Source organism: Lissotriton helveticus, chromosome 7 (genome assembly GCF_964261635.1).
Source record: "Lissotriton helveticus chromosome 7, aLisHel1.1, whole genome shotgun sequence".
Lineage (NCBI taxonomy): Eukaryota > Metazoa > Chordata > Amphibia > Caudata > Salamandridae > Lissotriton > Lissotriton helveticus.
In genome coordinates this window covers 166927282-166948674 of record NC_136068.1, presented here as the reverse complement: position 1 = coordinate 166948674, position 21393 = coordinate 166927282, and the positions used below count along the sequence as shown (strand labels likewise).

At 48.5% G+C, this 21393-nt stretch overlaps 1 protein-coding gene across 1 annotated transcript in view; it reads right to left on the bottom strand.

The window, feature by feature from the left end:
* The window catches only part of PREX1 (phosphatidylinositol-3,4,5-trisphosphate dependent Rac exchange factor 1), a 774514-nt gene that overhangs the window by 682532 nt on the left and 70589 nt on the right, over positions 1-21393 (bottom strand). The window lies entirely within an intron of this gene.

Genomic DNA, 21393 nt, shown 5'->3' with positions numbered 1-21393 from the left:
TAGATCACGCCACCCGGTACCCAGAGGCCATTCCCCTCTGGACGGTGACGGCCCCCGTAGTGGGGCGGGCCCTCATCGGGATCTTCTCCCGGGTGGGATTTCCGCGAGAAGTGGTGAGCGACCGAGGTACAAACTTCATCTCAAGGTACATGAAGTCCCTGTGGCAACAATGCGGGGTGACGTACAAGTTCACCACCCCATATCACCCTCAAGGTAACGGCCTGGTTGAGAGATTCAACCGCACCCTCAAAGGAATGATCATGGGTCTCGAGGAGCCCCTGAGGCGCAAGTGGACATCCTCCTACCCTGCCTCCTGTTCGCCTACCGAGAAGTCCCCCAAAAGTCCCTGGGGTTCAGCCCCTTTGAGCTGCTCTACGGGCAGCCCGCCCGGGGACCCCTCAGCCTGGTCAAAGAAGGTTGGGAAGCTGCCCCCCTGAATCCACCCCCAGATGTATTCTCCTACATTCTGGCCCTCCGGAACCAGACTCGAAAGTTCCGGGAGCTGGCTGAGGCAAACCTCGAGGCCAGCCAAGAAGAAATGAAACGCTGGTACGACCAGAACGCCACTCTGGTCGAGTTTCAACCTGGCCAACAGGTTTGGGTAATGGCCCCGGTGGAATCTTGTGCCCTTCAGGACAAGTGGACCGGGCCCTTCAAAGTGGTGGAACGCAAAAGTCAGGTCAAATATCTCATCGATATGCAGTCAGCCAGAAACCCCCTAAGGGTTCTTCACGTGAACCGCCTCAAACCCCACTTCGTACGGTCCGAGTTGGGTTTGCTCCTCGCCACCGACGACGGAGCGGAAGAGGACACGGAGCCTCTCCCCGATCTCCTATGTGCGAAGGAAAAAGATGGCTCCGTAGAGGGAGTAGGTCTCTCCTCCTCCCTCACCCCCGAGCAGCGTGAAGACTGTCACCAGTTGCTGGGACAGTTCTCTGACCTCTTTTCCCTCACCCCCGGTGTCACCAGCTGGTGCGTCCACGACTTAGACACCGGGGACAGCCCTCCGGTACGGCACAGAGCCTACCGTGTCCCTGACCGCGTCCGAGCCTGCATCAAGGCCGAAGTTTCCAAAATGTTAGCCTTGGAAGTGGTCGAGGCCTCTGACAGCCCATGGGCTAGCCCCGTGGTCCTGGTGCCCCCGGCGCTGTTCCCGAGCGGAGGTTCTGCGTTGACTACGGCGGGTTGAACGCAGTCACCAGGACCGACGCACACCCCATTCCCCGGGCCAACGAGCTCATTGACCGCCTAGGGTCGGCTCGATATGTCAGTACCTCTGATCGGACCAGTGGGTACTGGCAGATCGCCCTCACACAAGAAGCCAAGGAAAGATCCGCTTTCTCCACTCCGGATGGTCACTACCACTTCAGAGTGATGCCCTTCGGTATGAAAAATGCTCCCGCCACCTTCCAGAGGCTGGTTAACCAGGTACTGACCGGGTTGAAGGGGTTCAGTGCAGCCTACCTCGATGATATCGCGGTGTTCAGTGCCCACTGGCCCGAACACCTACAACACCTCTGGGAGGTGTTGGAGGCCCTGCGCCACGCAAACCTCACCATTAAAGCCAGCAAATGCCAAATAGGACAGGGATCAGTGATCTACCTAGGACACCAGGTCGGAAGCGGCCTCGTAGCCCCCCCTCCAACCCAAAATCGATGCAATCAATGCCTGGGAGGCCCCTACGACGCAAACGGAAGTGCGGGCTTTCCTTGGACTCACGGGGTACTACCGTAGGTTCATAAAGGGGTATGGCAGCATTGTAGGCCCCCTCACAGAATTGACAGCTAAAAAGAACCCAAAGAAAGTTAGTTGGACCCCCGCCTGTCAGAAGGCGTTTGAAGATTTGAAGTTTGCCATGTGCACTGCCCCAGTACTGCAGGCCCCTGATTAATCCCGAGAGTTCGTGGTCCAGACGGACGCATCCGAGCACGGCATCGAAGCAGTCCTCTCCCAAGTAGACGACAAGGGTATCGATCACCCCGTGGCATTCATTAGCCGGAGGCTACTCCCTCGCGAACAAAGGTGGAGCACCATCGAGCTGGAGGCCTTCGCGGTGGTTTGGGCCCTGAAGAAGCTGAGGCCCTACCTGTTCGGTACTCACTTCCTCGTCCAAACCGACCACCGACCTCTCCGGTGGCTAATGCAAATGAGGAGAGATCTCCAAATTGCTACGCTGGTCCATCTCCCTCCAGGTTATGGGTTTTACTGTTGAACACCGGCCCGGTGCTGACCACGCCAACGCGGACGGCCTGTCCCGGTTCTTCCGCCTCAGTGAAGAGAACGCCCAAGAGGATGGGTAGTTCTCTCCGCCTTTCAGCTGGGGGGGACGAGTGTTGGACCTGGCCTCGTGGCGTGGTTCCCCCGATCCTTAGCACGCTGTGCGCACAGCCCTGCACCCCGAGAACCACTAGTCAGCCTGTCCCCGGTCCGCCCAGAGCCTTACACAACACTCCCCGCATGCCCTGACCCAGTGCTGGGTGACCAGTTCCTGCATCCCTACACGTGGCCACCGGAGACCATTAATGCCACACAGGCCCACCGGCCGCCAATTTCCCTTTCCGCCGTCCCTGGCTCTGCAACCTTTGGCCGACCCCGGCCCCGGAGAAGCTTAGGCGGCAGACGCGACTGACCCGGCTGGGGGTAGAGGACCCTCCAAGTACCCCGGACCAAAGACTTCAATGACTCCTCCGGCCTCCTCCCGAGAGACTGGTTTCTTTCACACCTCTAGCCTGCCCCTGGGGGCTGGTTTTGATCACACCTTTGGCCTCCCCGAGAGCTGGCTCCAGACCTTGATGGGCGTCTGGGAATCCTCGGGCGCATCTAATAAAGCATCAAAGGGCCAGCCGACAGGACACTCGGCCGACCCGCCCCGGACCACGAGATCTCCTCCTGCGAGGGTCCGGACATCAAAGGGCCACTGGACTATATGAAGGCCCGCCTCAGAACTAGCGGGCAGTTGTATCCTGGACAAGAAAGCCCTGCTGATCTGATCGCGGCTGACCTTGAGGTGAGATCGAACACTGTACCCTACGAGCCCTGTTGACGCTGTCGCGGCTCACCCTCGAAAAGAAGGAACTAACAGCCTGATTCATCAACGGGCCGTTTTGCGAGCCCCCAATAGCGATTCATAGCGAGTCGCTATTAAGGACACGCAAAACGGAATTCATGATGTATTTAGAGAATAAAAAGCGAATCGCACGCGGCCGCAAATAGCGTTCCCGATCATCGAAATTCGCATTAAAAACGCTATTTCCGGCAACATCCGTGTCGGAATAGCGATATCTCTAATAGCGATATCTCTAATAGCGATATCTCTAATAGCGATATCTCTAATAGCGAGATCGTCAATAGCGGGACCGCAAATAGCGCGAGATCGGGAAAACGGGAAGCCGCATTTGGAGCACAGCGATGACATCACAACCAGGAAGCAGCCAGTTCCCACCCCCATTCACCACAGTAAGGCAGACCTCGAGGCAGCAACAGAGACAGCTCCTGCAAGGACACTTGCTAAGTTGGACTACCACCTCCAATACCACTGCAGCAATGGCAGAGGATGCAGTACCTGGGCCCAGCAACCCCGGGCGCAAGAGGAAACTCAAGTTTTCGGAACAAGAGTTGGAGCACCTAATTGAAGGGGTGGTGGAGAACCACTCCAAACTTTTTGGTAAAGACTCAAGGAGGGTGCCCGAGCAGGAGAGGCGCAGGATCTGGCTCAGGATAGCGGCCGCAGTGAACTCTGTGGGTGTGGCCGACAGGTCACTGGAAGACCTGAAGAAAAGGTGGTACGACCTCCGAGGTCGTGCCAAGGAGAGGGTCGCCGAGAGGCTGGGAGAGTCCCTGGGCACTGGAGGGGGAGGACCTACAGTCCCTCAAAACACCCCCCTGGAGGATCGCGTTGAGGACACGCTGGAGGAAGAGGCGTGTATTGGAGTCACCCGAATGGACTCATCCTGCCCCACCCAAGAGAGCCAAGGTAAGTGGCATGCGACTGCGACCCTGTCCCCTATGAATGGCCATGACCCTATAGCCTCCCATAATGTTCCAAAGTCATGCCATCGGTGCACATCAGTTAATGCCCTAAAGCATTGTGGGACATGTAGTGTGGCCACAATGTACAAGTACCCCAATGCAGCCAGACAGGGCCAAAAGTACGCAATGCTATAGGCAGTCAGGGAATGTCACCCAGCATGCATGTAGCAAGTGCACGTGTGACAGATACATGCAACTAATGTACGTCCACTTCCCCTCATAGGTGGCGCTGACAGCAGCGACAGCGAGAGGCTGCACATAGATGAGGATGCACAGGATTACGAGGAGGAGCAGTTACACACACAGCCTCCTGCGTCTGCCGCAGCAACAACACGCGCAGCCCGGCCCACCACCACTGTGCCTCCAGCCTCTGCCGCTGCACCAACACCTGCAGCCTGGCCCACCACCACTGTGCCTCTAGCCTCTGCCCCACCAGCAATGCCTAGCTTGACACCACCAGCAGCTGGGGCACCAACATCAGGTCCCGCAACAGCGGCGACACAGCGGCCACCCACTGTGGCAGGCCAGCAGAGCAGCCGTGGCAGGGCTCGCCTGCAGACCAATGCTCCCAGCACCAGGAGGGGGAATGGACAGCGGCTGCCGAGCATGAGTGTCGAACGTCGCATGCTCCGGATTCACCAGATGCAGGCACGCCGGCAAGGGGCCATACAGCTGCAGCTGCATAACATTGGCCGCAATGTGGCAGGGGTGGGGGACCAGATGGACCGCATGACGGCAGCCATTGCAGGTGTGGGGGAGGGGATGACCTGCATGACTGCAGCCATGGAGGCCAACACAGCTGCAATGATTAAACAGCGCAACACGGACCGGCGCCGCCACCGTCAGCTACTGACCCGGCTGACGGCTTACACCCGGTCAAACTATGTGATTGGCAATGCCACCTCGCAGCTATCGCGCCGGTGCCTGGCGCAGCAACAGCAGCTCATTCAATGCTGCGAGGATGTTGCCAGGGTACTTGAGGGCCTGACCACTGCCGTGATGGCACTTCACCCTGCTGTACCTGCCACTGTCGGGGATGACGATGCCAGTGAGGGGACATCAAGTGTGAGCAGCCACTCTGCCTCACACGTAGGGGCGCTGAGACGCAGCACCAGGCCCAATGCAGGGACACGTGCGGTGGATGAGGAGGAGCCGGAGAGGCGCTTGGGTGCTTCGCGCCGGAGGCGCACCTGACTCAATAGTACTTTTACAGGCACAGGCTGAACATAAGCCTGCCCTGTGTATTGGACGCAGCAGTATGCTGAAATACTGTTTGCAATGAAAGGATGTCTACTGGAAACATTATTGTGATTCAAACAATAAGATTTAATTTGGCAGCACACATTGGCGTAGTGTCATTATTAACGTTTGCATGCAATTGTGATATGTTGGGTGAGGGGAGAGGGTTCACTAGAAACAGTTCATTGTGATGTGGTTGCGGCGTCTGTGGCCTTCAGCTGGGTTCTCCCCGCGTGCATGACGCCCATGTGCAGGTGGCTGGTCGTCCCCTTCTGACTCACTGCCAGAGATGTCAACAGGTATCCTGCGCTTGGTGGCAATGTTATGGAGTATTGCGCAGACAGCCACAATGCGGCAGCACAAATCAGGACTGTAATACATGGCCCCACCTGTCTTGTGCAGTATGCGGAACCGGCTCTTCAGTAGCCCAAAAGTCCGTTCTATACAATTCCTTGTCCGTATGTGAGCAACATTGTACCGCCGTTATTGTGGTGTAGCAGGGTTGAGGTATGGGGTGAGGAGGTATTCCCGGAGGGCGTAGCCACTGTCACCTGAATGAGAGGAGCAGAGGGTGAGTGCCTGTGCTGCGCAGCTACTTCATTGCAATGTGACATTGTTGACAAAGTGTACTTACCAAGTAGGTGTCCTTCCCCAAAGTCTCCCCTGGCCAGTCGTGTGTGGAGGCCGCTGTGCCGGAATATAAATGAGTCATGGGTACTTCCTGGGTACTGGGCCACAATGTCAGTTATGAATGTCTTGGCATTGCAGACCATCTGTATGTTAAGGGAGTGGTAGGACTTGCGATTCCGGTACATGTACTCCGTCGCAGCTGGTGGGCAGATGGCGATGTAGGTGCAGTCTATGCATCCTATCACAGATGGGAAATGGGCCACATTGTAGAATTGTAGCTTTGTCAAGTCCTGTTCCTGTTGGCTGGTGGGAAATTTGATGTGTCGGTGTAGCTGGGTAAGCATTGCGTCAACAGAACTCCTGAGGCAGCGTGACATGGTGGGCTGGGATATCCCCCCAGCAGCCGCTGCTATCCCCTGGAAGCTCCCAGAGGCCAGGAGGTGCAGGCTACACAATACCTGTACATGTGTAGGCACAGCATTGGTCCGCCTTGTTGGGTGCTGCATCAGGGGGTCAAGGTCCAGTATTAGCTGGATTATCATTTCCCCATTCAGGCGGTACTTTGCATATATCTGCTCCCTGGTTTGGCCCAGCAGGGTGATCCGCTGGCAGAATATCCTGTCCTGTATTCTGCGTCTCCTCCGTGCTGCTCGCTGTAGCCTTCGCCGCCTGACCACCATGTACATTCCTGGCATTGTGAGACTCCAACTGCTGCTGCTGAATCTCCTTATGTGTGTTTGGTCAGGCCTGCACCTGTTCCTGATTGGCCAACGGTTTTTCAAAAAAAAATTCTAATGGCTTTAATGGTTACCACCTGCTTTGGGTTGTCCTTAATTTGCACCTCGCAAACAGAGAATTTGTGGTTTTTCGCTATTAGAGAATTTTCATGAATACCGATTGCGCTTGTATTGCGAATTCGCAAAAATTTTTCTCAGACTCCGTGGTTTGGCGCACTCCGGCCGGGAATCTGAGAATCTATTTGCGAATTCGCAAAGTTTTTTCTCAGACTCCGTGGCTTGGCGCACTCCTGCCGGGAATCTGAGAATCTATTTGCGAATTCGCAAAGTTTTTTCTCAGACTCCGTGGTTTGGCGCACTCCTGCCGGGAATCTGAGAATATATTTGCGAATTCGCTATTTTTTGTTTGCGCTTTAGATATTTTCTTGATGAATGCCGATTAGGGAAATTGCGCCCGTAATTGCATTTTCGCAGCTATTGCGGGCGCAATTTAGCTTCATGAATCAGGCTGTAAGATCACGGAGCCCTGCTGACGCTGTCGCGGCTCACCCTCGAAACGAAGGAACTAAGATCACGGAGCCCTGCTGACCTCGTTGCGGCTCATCCTTGGAACTCTAAGGACTTCGCTGAACATCCTGAGCCCTGCTGACGCTGTCGCGGCTACCCACGAACTAACAATACCTCTTTGCGCTCCGGACCGAGCCCTGCTGAACTCGTCGCGGCTTGAGGAGTACTCTGGTCCGGCTGGACCATCGAAGCTACCAACACGACCTGACTCGAACCGAAGTAATAGGACCCGGATCCCCCAGCATGCTCCCCGCATCCCTCCTGATAATTTAACAACCCACATTAAATCATCGACAGAGATTTTGTGGGTGTAAAACGGCCATGTTTAATCTTTGACATTTCATAAACATGACAAGACATTTCAAATTCATTATTTACAGTTATCAACACAATTTTATTATTGACTTTCCAGATCTTCTTCGGCGAGACTCTAGTCCTCCAGCACTAAGGGGCCTTCCATCTCGCATCTTCCATGCAGAGCATCCACGCAAGGTGCAACCCACCTGCGCCCCATGAGGAGTGGGCCCCCAAACCTCTGATCCTTGTCCGCCCTCTCCAGGGGCCCACCCTCAGACCACCAGGCTGACCAGGGACCCAGGAGGCTCGTAACCTGTCGCCCTAGCCTCCCCAGCCGGGGTCATATTTTACAGCGGAGAGCTTACCGTCTCTCCCCCCCTCAGTGCTGGCCTAGGGAGCACGCAAGGCGGACTCCCGTCCATTCCGTCGGTCAATTTTACTGTTCCAAGGTCTTTCTACCGCAACACGCCCCTCCAACCTACTGAGCTAAAGGGACGGGTGGGTGGGAGTTAAATAAAAAATTGGAATGAAGAGGGAAGACGCTTCTGAGAGCCAGCAACCGGTCCGGTGTCGTGGAGGAAGAAGAGACTGGGGTCCCTGACCCATGAACCTAAATAGGTCCCCAGTCTCCGCTCTCCACACCACCGGAAGTGCGTCACCTATGCCCCGGAAGTACTAGGCGGCCGGTCGCCCATTAGGGCTGACCGGCCGCCCCTGAGATTAGCTGAGGAAAGGGGTGGGGGCCCGGGGGCCAGGTCCTAAGTGCGCGCTTCACTATGCTCGCGCTTGGCAGTAGAACAGTCAGTACCACCTCCAACTTCCGTATCCCCCGGCTCGAGGATTGAGAGCTGTGCGCAGGGTACGTGACGTGCTGGCCTACTACTGAGACTGTCCTGCTTCCCTATTCCTTCCAACCAAGACTTTGTGATCCATCGAGCTTTGTAAATATGGATTCCTTTTAACAGTGATAAAGAACGTGCTTACTCAAGATCCACGGTGTGGTGTCCGTTCATAAGTGTGGTGTGAACTCAGTGGGTACGATCATAGAGTCCTCCCCGGCGGGGACCTCACGATAAGACTCAGCAGTAATTGTGGGAGTGGAGGATTCCGGGGTGGTCGGGAGAGTACATCCTGACCCCTGGGGTCACCCCTTCCAACATTTGCTCTCAGGACTTTTAGCATTGGTTCAGCGGTTGGGCTTTGCAGGTGACTGTAGAGGCGTTTCAGGCTTTGAGTGACTCCTGCAACCTTGGTTTTGAGATGCTGTAGATGGGCAGTAGGGTTGGCCCCTTTGGTGAGCCTGGCCCTTAGATAGTTATAGCTCGATATCGTTATTTGCAGGTCCCTGAGCTGCCTGTGTGCTTATTTCTTAAGGGGGTATTTCCCAAAGGTGTGTGCCCCTGAAAGTTCAAGCTCAGGCAGCTGGATAAATAAGCAAAAACGACCACATCTGTGTGGAGGGCAAATACTTTTTTGTGGAAGCACACAACTTCTACTCAATCAAAACATGTACTCCTGGCTCCCAACATACGGGTGGTGCCAAAGTCCTTCTCTAGTGATGCCGACATAATTGTATGGCCACAGCTACGCTGTCAAGCCAGAGCATAAACAGTCGTCTTTATCCAGTGCTGCATCCTCATCAGTCATCAACATTAAACAATGCAGAACGCTTCTTTGTTTGATGATACTGTTTTGAATTTGGAAGCACCTGTGACATTATTTATCAGACGGTCCTTATAAAACACCAACATCATTAGGTGATGTTCACAAAAGTAAACAACAGCCTTGTGTGATACTCACCAAAACAAAGATGATCCGATTGTGCTGCGTATAATTAGGCAGGCATTTCATTAGATATTAGAAAGCTCTAGGTCAGTACTTCCCAAACTTTCTAGAACTACAACCCACTTTTTAGCAAGACCAACTTTTATGACTCACCTAGCTTTAATGGACACGAGACAGGTGATTTTTTAATGTAACTAAAGCACAGTGTGTTATTGCACTGTTATATATATATATATAATATTTTCCATTGAAATTGCCACTAAATTTACACAGACATACCGTTTTACTGATAAAACCTTATTGCACCCAAATGAAAATGTGTGGAAATCGTGTTCCACTGAATATTTATCGTGCGCATTACCAAGAAAAAGTGTCACTGAGAAAAAGCCGTTTGAGCCTATTAAAATCTTTGTTTCCATCATACTTCAGAATTCCCAAATATTGTGCTTCATTTTTGCTTACCGAATTGCTGAATGTGTGCATTTACTCTACAGCTATTTATATTTCATTGCGGGTTACAAAAAATGACATCCTACACCCTTTCCTTGAACTCTCTGTAAACCAGCAAGATTGTCACACAATTCACTTTACTTTCTCAGACGACAAAGTGACAGGAGTTTGTAAACACCAATCCCCATGTTAAAAAACATAAGCATCAAATTGTCGGAACAATTTGGCCTCTGTCATTTAAGAATAGCACATGCAAGCAGATAAATACATAATTTAAAGGCATGTTTAAATATTGTTAGGACTTTTCACGACACACCAAAAATCAGCTTGTGACCTAGCAGTGTGTCGACGAATTCACCCTGTAGAATTGCATCTCAAGTCAGCATTTTGCTCTAGAAGTCGGAAAATTTCCCATTACCATCTAACTCTAGATAAGGCCCTAAATTTCAACTGTCTGAATAAATATGTTGGATGTGTTAAGCGGTGTTGGTGGTCCACTGACCAACAAGTTTCATGTATATGTCAGTCAATCAATCAGGGGAATTTTAAGCGCGCTACTCACCCATGAGGGTCTCAAGGCGCTGGGGGAAATGGGGGGGGGGCGGGGAAATATGCAGCTCGGTTCAGTCGAAGTGCCAGGTCTTGAGTATCTTCCTGAAGGGACGCGGTTGATGTCCATCGGGTGCTCATTCCAGGTCTTGGCTGCGTTGTAGGAGAATGCTCTTCCACAGGTTCTGGGTCTGCGGCGAGGGCGGCAGATCATACGTTTCTCTTGGGTATGTTGAAGGAGATTCTCTCGTTGAGGTATTGGGGTCCGGTGGTGTGGAGGCATTTGTAGGCGTAGGTGAGTATCTTGAAAGGGACCTTTTTCTCAACAGGGAGCCAATGGAGGTTGTGCAGGTGTTGGGTGATATGTTTGTGTCGAGGGATGCCTAGGACAAGTCTGGCTGCAGTATTTTGTATGGTCTGGAGTTTGTGGAGCAGAGACTTTTTGATCCATGCGTAGAGGGCTTTTCCGAAGTCCACTCTGCTGGTAATGAATGCGTGGGTGATGGTCTTCCTTGATTCAGGGGGGGATCCATTTGAAGGTCTTTGCAACTATTCCAATTTAAAATGTGCATTGTTTGCCAACAGTGGGGCTTGTTAATGGAAGATGGCATGTTGCACTATTATTAGTTAGAACATGAAAAATGAATCAAGTATTAAAGTAAAAATAAACCAAACTATTATATCTAGGGACAAGCATTGATGTAGTTTCAGAGTGAAAATCAGCTGACCTAAAAAAGACAGCTCTGCATAATGTTATATTAAAAAAATACATATTATTGTCATAGAATCATGGCCCCACATATGCTGGAAAAAAAGTTCATAACTTTTGTGGAAAACTGAACTTTTTTTCTTCCACCTTACAAAAAAGGTCAGTAGTCAGAGGTCTGCCAAGGTAACCTGTATTTAAAATTGACACACGGGTGCACACAATGACAGCGCTAGGATGGCTAAGACAAGAGTGGACATCGTACAAAGATTCTCAAACTTATTTATACATGTGGCATGAGCTGGGATGTGCAAAATATTTACAGAAGGAACAATCCCTGACAAGGTAACAAGATTAGGGTTTAAGATTCTCTAATCCGGACAGACAATCGAATAAACAAGCATAAACATTATTAGTGGACATTGCTGGTTCCTTCATACATTGGCAGACAATCAAACAAATGGGCATAAACATTATTAGTGGACATTGCTGGTTCCTTCATACATTGGCAGACAATCAAACACACGGGCATAAACATTATTAGTGAACATTGCTGGTTCCTTCATACATTGGCGGACAATCAAACAAACTGGTATAAATATTGCAAGTGGACATTGCTTGTTCCTTCTCATGCATAGGCAGACAATCGAACAATAGGGTATAAACATTGAAAGGGAATCCTAGAGCAGGTATGTAAACACCTGGTTTGTAAAGACACGTGTAAAACAAGTCTGTTTGTGCTGACTTGAAACACAGAAAGTCACCAACGTTTGCGATTCAACAATAAGGAGAATACAAAATGGAAGAACTGATGCTCAAGTTTATAGAGAAAAGTATGGTTTTCACACTTTCATTTTGTTTTGCAACATACTCTTAGCACCTTGTAAACAAACCAGGTCCCAGACCAAAATATGTCCTATAAAAAAGGGGTAATGATGGGGAGATGGTGACAGGATCACAACAAAACTATACCATAAACACTCCACGCATCCCTACTCATCCTACACCTTCTGGCCACTGCATGAGGAAGCTAAAAATAGATTATTTCTGATTTGGACCATGACCAAATAAACTCCAAGCTGAAAAGGGGAGCTAGCTGATCACAACAAGCATTTGCAATGCAATCGGTCTCGCCTTTGGGACCTTATATGTATTTAGCAATGCAGCACATTAGCCTGGGTGCTGAAACATCTACTATTCTTTAATGTGGTGGGAGAGTAAGCACTAAACTGCGTGACACACCAGGTATGGGAAAACATGGAGAAAAATATTGGTCTTTCAGTGGGAAATGGTATTGTCCAAAGCTCTGTTTTTGATATAAAATCAGGGCCTTCAATGGTCATATCACTGAAAATACAAGATTTGAAAAAGATTATTGTCTATAGGTTGGTCATGGAAGACAATTTCTATGTACTGGAATATATAGAATGCCTAAAGTGATTCTGGTATTTTACGGACCCCTGTTGGTCGTTTACTATCAAGACAGTTAAATAGAGGCCGTCAAACAGAAACAAAAGTCCCTAAGCGGACGCAGAAAAGTCCTAGGGCTGATCTCCAGAGCCCACAAAGTACATACACATAAGTAAATTATATACTAAAGTATATACAAGAGGTCTCGAATGCTTGACCTAAAAACGCAGCTGTATGCAGTGGGAAAGGATCTGGAAGACTCCATCAATGAGGTGAGATAACACAACACACATCCAGTTGTTCCTTTTAGATACTCATGCCAACAGTTTCATGACCTACATAAAATGAGGCATACCGGTCTCTAGTGGTGCTGAAGCACTTTTCATAAAGGGTGCAGGATCAATGTTAAATCAATGAAGTCCTAGGGATGGCAAAAAATCAACACATCACACAAATAATAAGTATAGCAAATGAACCAGGCTCAGCCTACAGTCGAGTGGTACAGGTGTGTGGTCTGTAACCAGTGATTCACTTTGCAGCAGACTGTCGCAAATATATCGCTTTTAAAGACAGCACATTTTCCAATGAAATAGCCATAAAAAAATTTGCATTGACTCGCGGTTGGGTTTTAGCAAATAATTATCATTTGCACCTCACATAGTAAAAGTGTCTTGATTTGTTTCCATGTTATTAACATCTTTGCTTTCATTGCACTTCAGAATAACAAAAAAGGTGTTTCATTTGAACGTACCTAACTATTTCTGATATACTTTGAAATATTTACGTTAGGAAAAAAACACCCTACAACTTTTCCTTTCACGCATTTCTGTACCCCAAGGTTGTTCACCTTATAAAATACACTAGTTTTGTCGTTTGAGAAAGAAAACTAAACACCAATGTCATATTAAAAGAATAAGCAGCAATTGGTCAGAAGACCTGGCTTACCTTTGACCTCTGTCTTTGAACACACTGTGAATGTGTCAAGATAAAAAACCAATTTAAAGGCATCTTTATTGCTCACTCACTTTCTGAACTCCAACATGGTTATTTTGGGGTGATGCAGCACACTCCACACCACTACATCCAGGGCCTGTGCCTCCCTCTAGGCGGGAAGACGTTCTACCATTATAAAGCTTTTGCACACTCTTGTGAACAAACAAAACCTCGCTATGGTTCATTTAACACAAGGAGAAGGAGGTGTCACCTTTTGGTATAGTCAAAAAGATGGACCACCTGATACTTTACATATTGGCACCAACTAGTCAGGTGCCCCTTTAGCAGTGCACTGAGAATATTTCAAGTACAGAGAGGAGGGGGGGGGGTTGGATGTCCACCTGCCAGCTAGGAGCAGCCCAGTGTTCAGCTGGTAAACAGCAGAGTTGCGACCCCTTTGGAGGCTGAGGGTTAGAATATCCAGAGAGAAAACAATCAAAGAATACAACTTTCACAGGGGAAAAAACATAAGAAAAAAGTTGGCCAGCATGTCCTAGTCAATGTTCGAATTAATAAGGCGTAAATGAGGTTTACTATACTTGCCCCCGCCCCCTCCCAAAACCTCTAGAATTCCTCAGTTTTAGGGAAAGGCATAAGCAACAATGGTCAGTTGGAATTTTTGGTTGCAAATATGGCAAGACTATATAATGGGCTAGCATCAGCTAAACCAGAGCTTATATGTGGCACATTTATTATCATCAATTGCAGTTCATATTATGTGTAATTATAAATACAGAACAATTGAATAACAACCACATTCCTGGCTGGACGGGACATTTGAAGTCATTGTTTGGCCTCGATGATAAAAGGCATCGCTCTGTAAAGACAACTGGCTTCCAAAATGATGAACACAATGAGGAATAAGACACATTGAAACATTCTTGAATCTGCAGTCATATCTGCTCAAATTTAGGTTCTGGCCAACCCACTACTCACGACCTGCTGAAAGCCTACGCATACAGCTTTTTAATTTCACTATTGTGAAACCTTATAATTGTTTCCTGATTTTGCAAGAAAGTTGTGGATGTTTTTTGTTGTTGTTGTGGGGATGGCGGAGGAGGGTTCCGAAACATCTTACAAAGCAGTTTCATCCTGAACGTAGTTCAACGTTTTCATGGCATTGGATCATGGTTGATGCAGTTTAACTACTGAGGTACAGAATGGAAAATTACCATTCAGGGAAACATGAAAAAAGAAAGGAAAACAAACATCCAAACATTATTGGCAGTCCTGGAGAAGGAAACATTTGCTGCGAAACCCATAAATTGGTAGGGTGGTCCGTTTCCCGTGATCATTTAAAGGAAGCTTTGCATGTGTGGAGATCCTTTGCACACGCAGAGCAACCTGAAGATCTTTTTGCAAAGAGGGGCTGGGGGGGGGGGGGGTTATCAAACACTGAGTGCATTTCTGATAATTCTGTCCACCAACACCCTCCTCTATATCTGGCCCTTGGCTACAAAATGCTACCATTGTCCAATAGTTTTATTCAAGAACTCCCTTCTACCGCCATGTCTTCGAGGAAGTTGAGTCCGCCCTGGTGGTATTATCCTACCAGGCGGGGGAGAGAATGCAGATAATGGAGCCTGGCACTGCTAGGTGTGTGAGGCTTCCTATTCCATAAAAGGATGGCTTTCCCACTCGGGCTGATAGAAATTCTATTAAGCCCTTTGTTTGCCATTGCTAAACCCTCTCCTGAAATTTAGGAAACTGTTTGCTTTGTGCTCATTGCCTTTTTCTCCCTTGATGAGACCCCGTACTTTTTATGTGATGTACAAAATGCCAACACCAGGACCTGGAGTGGTAGAAGTCTTATGGACGGGCATGGAAAAAAAGAGGATAAACAGACTCAACTCCAACTGTCTCGCCTTCCCCTACCCACAATGCACTGAGATCCTTAACCACCTTTTTAGGCATCCACTGGAAAAGTAACTGGCCCAGGTGGAAGTCTTTCAGCTCCCAACACACAAACATTTGACAAATACTCAATCACAACCACCCTACTAGCTCAAGAAGCGCTAATCCCCAGGTCTAAAAAGACAAACCATATTCCTTAACCCCTTGGACGCTGGTGACGGAACCACTCCGTCACCAGCCACGGGTGGGCTGTGCTAATGACGGAGTGGTTCCGTCACAGCCCCGCCACCGCCCTGCGCGGCATTAATTCCGCGCCTGGGCTGAGCATTCCATTGAGCAGGCGGGGCCCTGACGGAACCACTCCGTCACAAGCACAGCATGCCCGTGGCTGGTGACGGAGTGGTTCCGTCACCAGCATGGCGGCGCCGCGCGGTCCCCCTCCCCCCCCAGCGCCGCAGCGGAATTACCGCGGCAGCCAAGGGGTTCAGTTGCACAACACACTTGTTGCTTCAGTTTCAGGATTGGGTCATCTCTCTGGGCCAATCAAAACTTCCCAACCCACTTGTTCATCTCTTATCTACCCTCAATGATATGTCAGTCTTAGCATACCAAGCAAAAACTGAAACTTTAGATTCCTAGCACTAGATGGGCCGCTTTGAGCATGCCAAGCAAAAAGTGGGGCATTTGGTGTCCCGCATAAGTTTGGTGTCGACTACAGTAGAGAAGCCTCAAACGTGAGACAGTCCTGTAGAAATCCAGACTCTTGCCACTCTATAAAATGAGGATTCAAGAGGTGGCAGCAGAAAGGTGAGGAGGCATGAAGAGCTGCGTCACGCGAAGCATAGTCACCGACAGTCAGCCAATGCATTACTTTGGACAAACTCCATCCCCAAGGAAATTAGCATCAAGAACAAGCGTGAAAGTAAAGCGGCGCTGGCTTGCTTAATTGGTCACCACTAGACTTCCATTTTCAGATAGCTTAGTGAGATAAGGCACCTGCTGCAGAGATCTCTGCACTTCCTGCAGGTTTCAGGGTAGAACACTGGTAAGATAAGTGATTAATGTTATTGCTAGAGAGATCTGTTTGTAACCTCTTCCAACAGATTTAAGGCATCACGAAATAGCAATTTTTTATTTAACAAATGTGTCTGCTGCAGAGCACAGAGATCACAGTCTGGGCCAGGGACTTATAGTTTGAAAAAAACAGCTCAGTAGGTTAATGCTTCTTTTGCAGAGACCCTTGCATTACCTGCAGGTCACAAATAAACATGGCAAGGCACTTTCCTAAATGATGCCCAATCTCAGTGGTCGAAGTGTCCGGGACATACTTTTTTAATTCAAGGAAAACAGTTCCCCTACTTTCTGTGAAAAGATAACCATCCCGGGATGGTTAATTCCTTGAACTGAAATGGTTAAGCTGAAGTGTAAGGCAGTGAGTCTTCTGTGCTGTGAAACCAAGGGAGGGACAGGCAGCTAAACAAACCTTCTTGCCAGGGGGTCTGCTAACCCAAAAAAAGTGTAAATGTGCATGATGGGTCAATCTGCATATGTAAAGGGAGCTGGATGCTGGTATTGGCTTTACTTAATGGAATCACTGTACACTTCCTGATGACACAGCTTTATTGTTGTTGTGTGGTATTGGAAAGGAGTTATCAGCTGACCTGTGAAGTGTGTGCTTTTTAAAAGGGTCGAAGGTGCTGCAGGGGCCTGTGTTACACCCCTAACTACTCCACTGCTACACCCAGGGTTCAGTCCTGTGGCTCTCTGGATACACACAGACCTCTCATAGAAGTTTGAAAACTACGATAGTGCATTTCCTACTAACTTAATGTGCATTTGTTTAACATTTAAGCAGTGTGTTATTTTATATGTACATACATGAAGGTGAAAGACCGAAAAAAGTTGCGGAAAATTAATTTTTTTAGCCACCCCTTTGACCCCTCCCCATTGCTTACTCCCCCACCCCGATAGTGCACAGCATCACAGTTCCCTTACTTTTTTTTAATACACTTCGACCGCTGCCCCACTAACTAGGGTTTTATCTTAATCTTTGATTAAACGGGTTGTTTTATCTAAATAGTTGTTTTTCCTGCAATTACACACAAAGGTAAATACACCTGGCATTTATAAAAACCATGATCACATCTCATTTTGTATCTTAGCAACTGGGGATGTTAAGTGCCTGTTTCCTCTGATGGGTGTCTGAGTCCCGCTGCAGGTGTAAAGCTGTGGTTCTTCGACTTTAAACCGCTCCAGGCCCAGAGAAGCTTGAAAACATTTACTATTCCTCTGAAATAAGAGAACAGAAGCAAAACTCCCTTACGGTAGTTTACATGGTTTAAGATAAAACAGATTTTTTTTCTGCAAAATTTCACTTCCAGTGCAAAATTTGGTTTGCTGGTATCTTGTGTGACATTTTTGGCATGAATGCTTTCGTCACGCAAGAAATAAGCGAGACAGAGGCAAAAGACATGTTTGAGTAGAAATGCCTCACTGTGAGCCATTATTCTGCGCAATATGGTCTCCCTCAAATGTAAATCACGCAAAATCGCATAGCGCGAGAATTCGAGAATGTTTGCAAATTCCGTTTCTTTTGCCAATGTAATTTACATTTCACCCAAGTCTATCAAAATAATTTTTGGGGGTTTTATATAGCGTGAACTAAACCCGAAGGCATCAGAGCGCTTTACATGAGCACCAGTTGCATTACAGATGGACGCATTCAATTTTGTTAGGCTCAGTGATTTGCCCAGAATCACAGGATGTTGAGCGTCCCTGCCGAGAATCGAACCGGGTTCCCCAGCTCCGAGGTCGACCGCTCTGGCCGTTTAGGCTAAACCTACTTTTAGATTCACTCCAAACACGTCGAGGTGAAAATCCATTACTTTAACAGCTTCGCATCACTAATAAACGAGGGCTTCTTTTACAATAATTTGTTCCGGCCTAAAACACGTTTGACAGTCGGCGCTTCTTCGGGGGCTCACTTAGCCGATCAGCTGTTTCCTTGGGGAGCCGCAGATTCTCACACCGGGAGGAGTGGGAGGTTTAATGGACGAGGGGGCGAGATCAAACCACCTCCAAGGAGCCCCTCTGGGGGAACCCGAGCTCATCGATCGGGCAGCGAAGGTCAACAGAGGCTAAGAATCCGCGACAAGAGTATTAAGAGAAGTGCAAATGCATCAAGACGTTGATTAATGTGTAAAAACCGAAAAATGTGACTGCTTTCAACAGGCGAGACCTTTGTCATTACTCAGAGAGGAATCCCTGGATAGGTGCCAGCGGGTGAGGAGTCGGAGATCATATATATCATATGTCATGTAAAGGTTTCTGAATTTTACAGAAAATAACTGTCTATGTTTCTGTGGCAGTAAAATGAGACTGTCATGTTCACCACACAGTGAAACAGTTTTCAGCACTTCATCTTTCATGTAATTTCAAAGAGGAGTGAATGTAGTCCCCTTTCAAGTGCAGACTGAAGAAAGCAGATTTTTTTATTTTATTTTACCAATCTTAAATGGTGCTTAGTGTCGGGACAACCACAATCCAACTACTTAAGTTAGTACAGCATCCAGACCAGGAGTAAAGTTAGTAGGGAAGGTATTTTCTATGACACAGATAAAACTCCTGATACGAGTAGGCGAGAGGTGTAGCACAGGACATGCAAACATGGGGGAACAGGGGAGCTACATTAATCTACATTTCCCATCACCACATGAAGTGACATCACTGGATCTCCCATCATCCACCTGCACAGGAAGGAACAATACTGGTTTTACAGCCAAAACCGTCTTTAAAAGAAGAAGCCAAGCAAGAGGACATCATTTCCGATCACCCATCAGCATACCTGCTAATATTTTACAAGGGGAAAGTGGAAGATTAAAAAATAATAATAATAATAAAAATAATAATAATAATAATAATAATAATAATAATAATAATAATAATAAATCGGGAGAATGGATTTCTCCCATTGACTTCCATTGAGGCCTGAATTGGGTCTATTGTCATGTATTATGAATAAATAAAAAAATGTTTTTTACAATACCAGTCAGGAGCATGGAGAAACTACTATGGCAGGCAGAAAGAGCGTGGCAAAAATGTTGTGCACTGCCCTGCAGGAGCAGGATACTGGCAGTGCATACTCTTAGTTACACAAGACCAGTCCCTGTCTGCAGAAGCCGGACTAGGAATCGGGTTTTTCCGTATAGGAATTGGGAGGCGAGAAAATAGCCTTGAAATCTGTAGTCTCCCCGCCCGAATCGGGAGGGTTGGTATTTATGCATCCACATGTAAGATGACATCATGACACCCAGGACTCCTCTCCCCTCCGAGGACCTACTAATGACAATTGCATCATGGATGCACAGCGGACGTGCCGCTGGCGTGCCAAAAGAAAGCTCATCCGCACCTGGACAGCACCAGCAACCCTGGTCTGATCACCACATAGCGATACTCTGCAGCACTCCATAGGTCGCTAGACCCTATACGCCATTCTACCAACTGCTGCCACACCGCACCACACCTCACACCTCGGTAGGAGCTTTCACCTGTACCCACTACCGGTTCTCCAGCAGCCACCCAGCCACCCCCCCCACACAAATGCAAACATCGCCCTCAGCACCCCAGTCCCAACACACATGCACCGACAACGCCTACACTCCCACCCTACACCACGCGCCATAGCAAACCTGTATGTCAGCTTCCACTCCCATGCTTGGTTCTCAACACACGATTACTCAGCAAACACACAAATCATATACGGGACTGCCTGAAAAGTGACAAACCCAAAATCCTCTTCATCACAGAGACTTCCTCAACCTATCATCGGCACCAGACATCGCTACAGAAATCCCAGTGGGCTACAAGATCGCTTGACAAGACCACCTTCACAAGCCAGGTGGAGGATTCACTATCATCTACAAGGAATCCATCAAATGCATAACATCCACAGAGAACGCCTCCCCATTCATAGAGCACCTGCACTTCAAGCTGCAAATCTCAGTAAAAAATCCCCCTTAACAGAACACTCGCCTACCAACCACACGGCCCGAGCCACCTTTTTTTAACCTCATCACCAACTTTGTCAATCCAATCACAATCGACCCCAGAGCCTACATTCTCCTCAGTGATCTCAACTTTCACCTGGAAGACCGAAATGACCCCTGTTCCACAGCGCTCCTTGAAATCTTGATTAACATCAAACTCAACCAGCTCGTCACAGAACCACCACATACCACAGAATACTCACTGAACCCCATTACCACCACAAGCAACAGCATCAAATATAACTCCACCACACAGCTCACATGAACCAACTACTCCACATTTACCACTTCCAAATCAATAAACCTCAAGACTTCATGAGATTGGTATGAAAGGATCCTCACAGAAAGAACCCTAAGGGCAAGGTTGCTACACTTCACATCAGAGACCAAGAAACTGATATGCAGTGTCCCACATGAATTGTCCCTCAGCCCCACTCTTTTCAACATATAAATGACACTGCTCGCCAACATCATCTAATCACAAGACATCACCATCATCTCCTATGCCGCTGACACCAAACTAATCCTCTCGCTGACGGACAAGACAAACACCACCAGAACCAGCTTCGCCAACTGCATGACCATGGTAGCAGACTGGATGCGAACCAACTGCTTGAAGCTCCATTCTTACAAAATAGAAGTGCTTGTCTTCGGCAATAAGATCTCCCCATGGGATTCCACCTGGTGGCCGCTGGAGCTTGGACCAACACCCAAAGACCACGCTAGAAAGCTAGGGATCTAGCTGACTAGAGTCATGATGTGTCCAGTCACAGTATGCAGCTCCTGTTTCCACATCCAACACATGTTGCAAAAGATCTTCAAATGTTTGCCTCAGGACACCAGACGGACTGCCACACAAGCACTCATCACAAACAGGCAACACTATATACTGGCCTCTCCAAACTCCTACATAGACTTCAGATCATCCAGAACACAGCTTCAAGACTCGTACTCAACCTCCCACGCCACACCTACATCACACAGCACCTCAGGAAGCTTCACTGGCTTTCCATTCACAAGCACAGGCAATTCAAACTTCTTACGCACACATACAAAGCCCTACACAACACAGGACCAGAATACCTGAACAGCTGCATACACT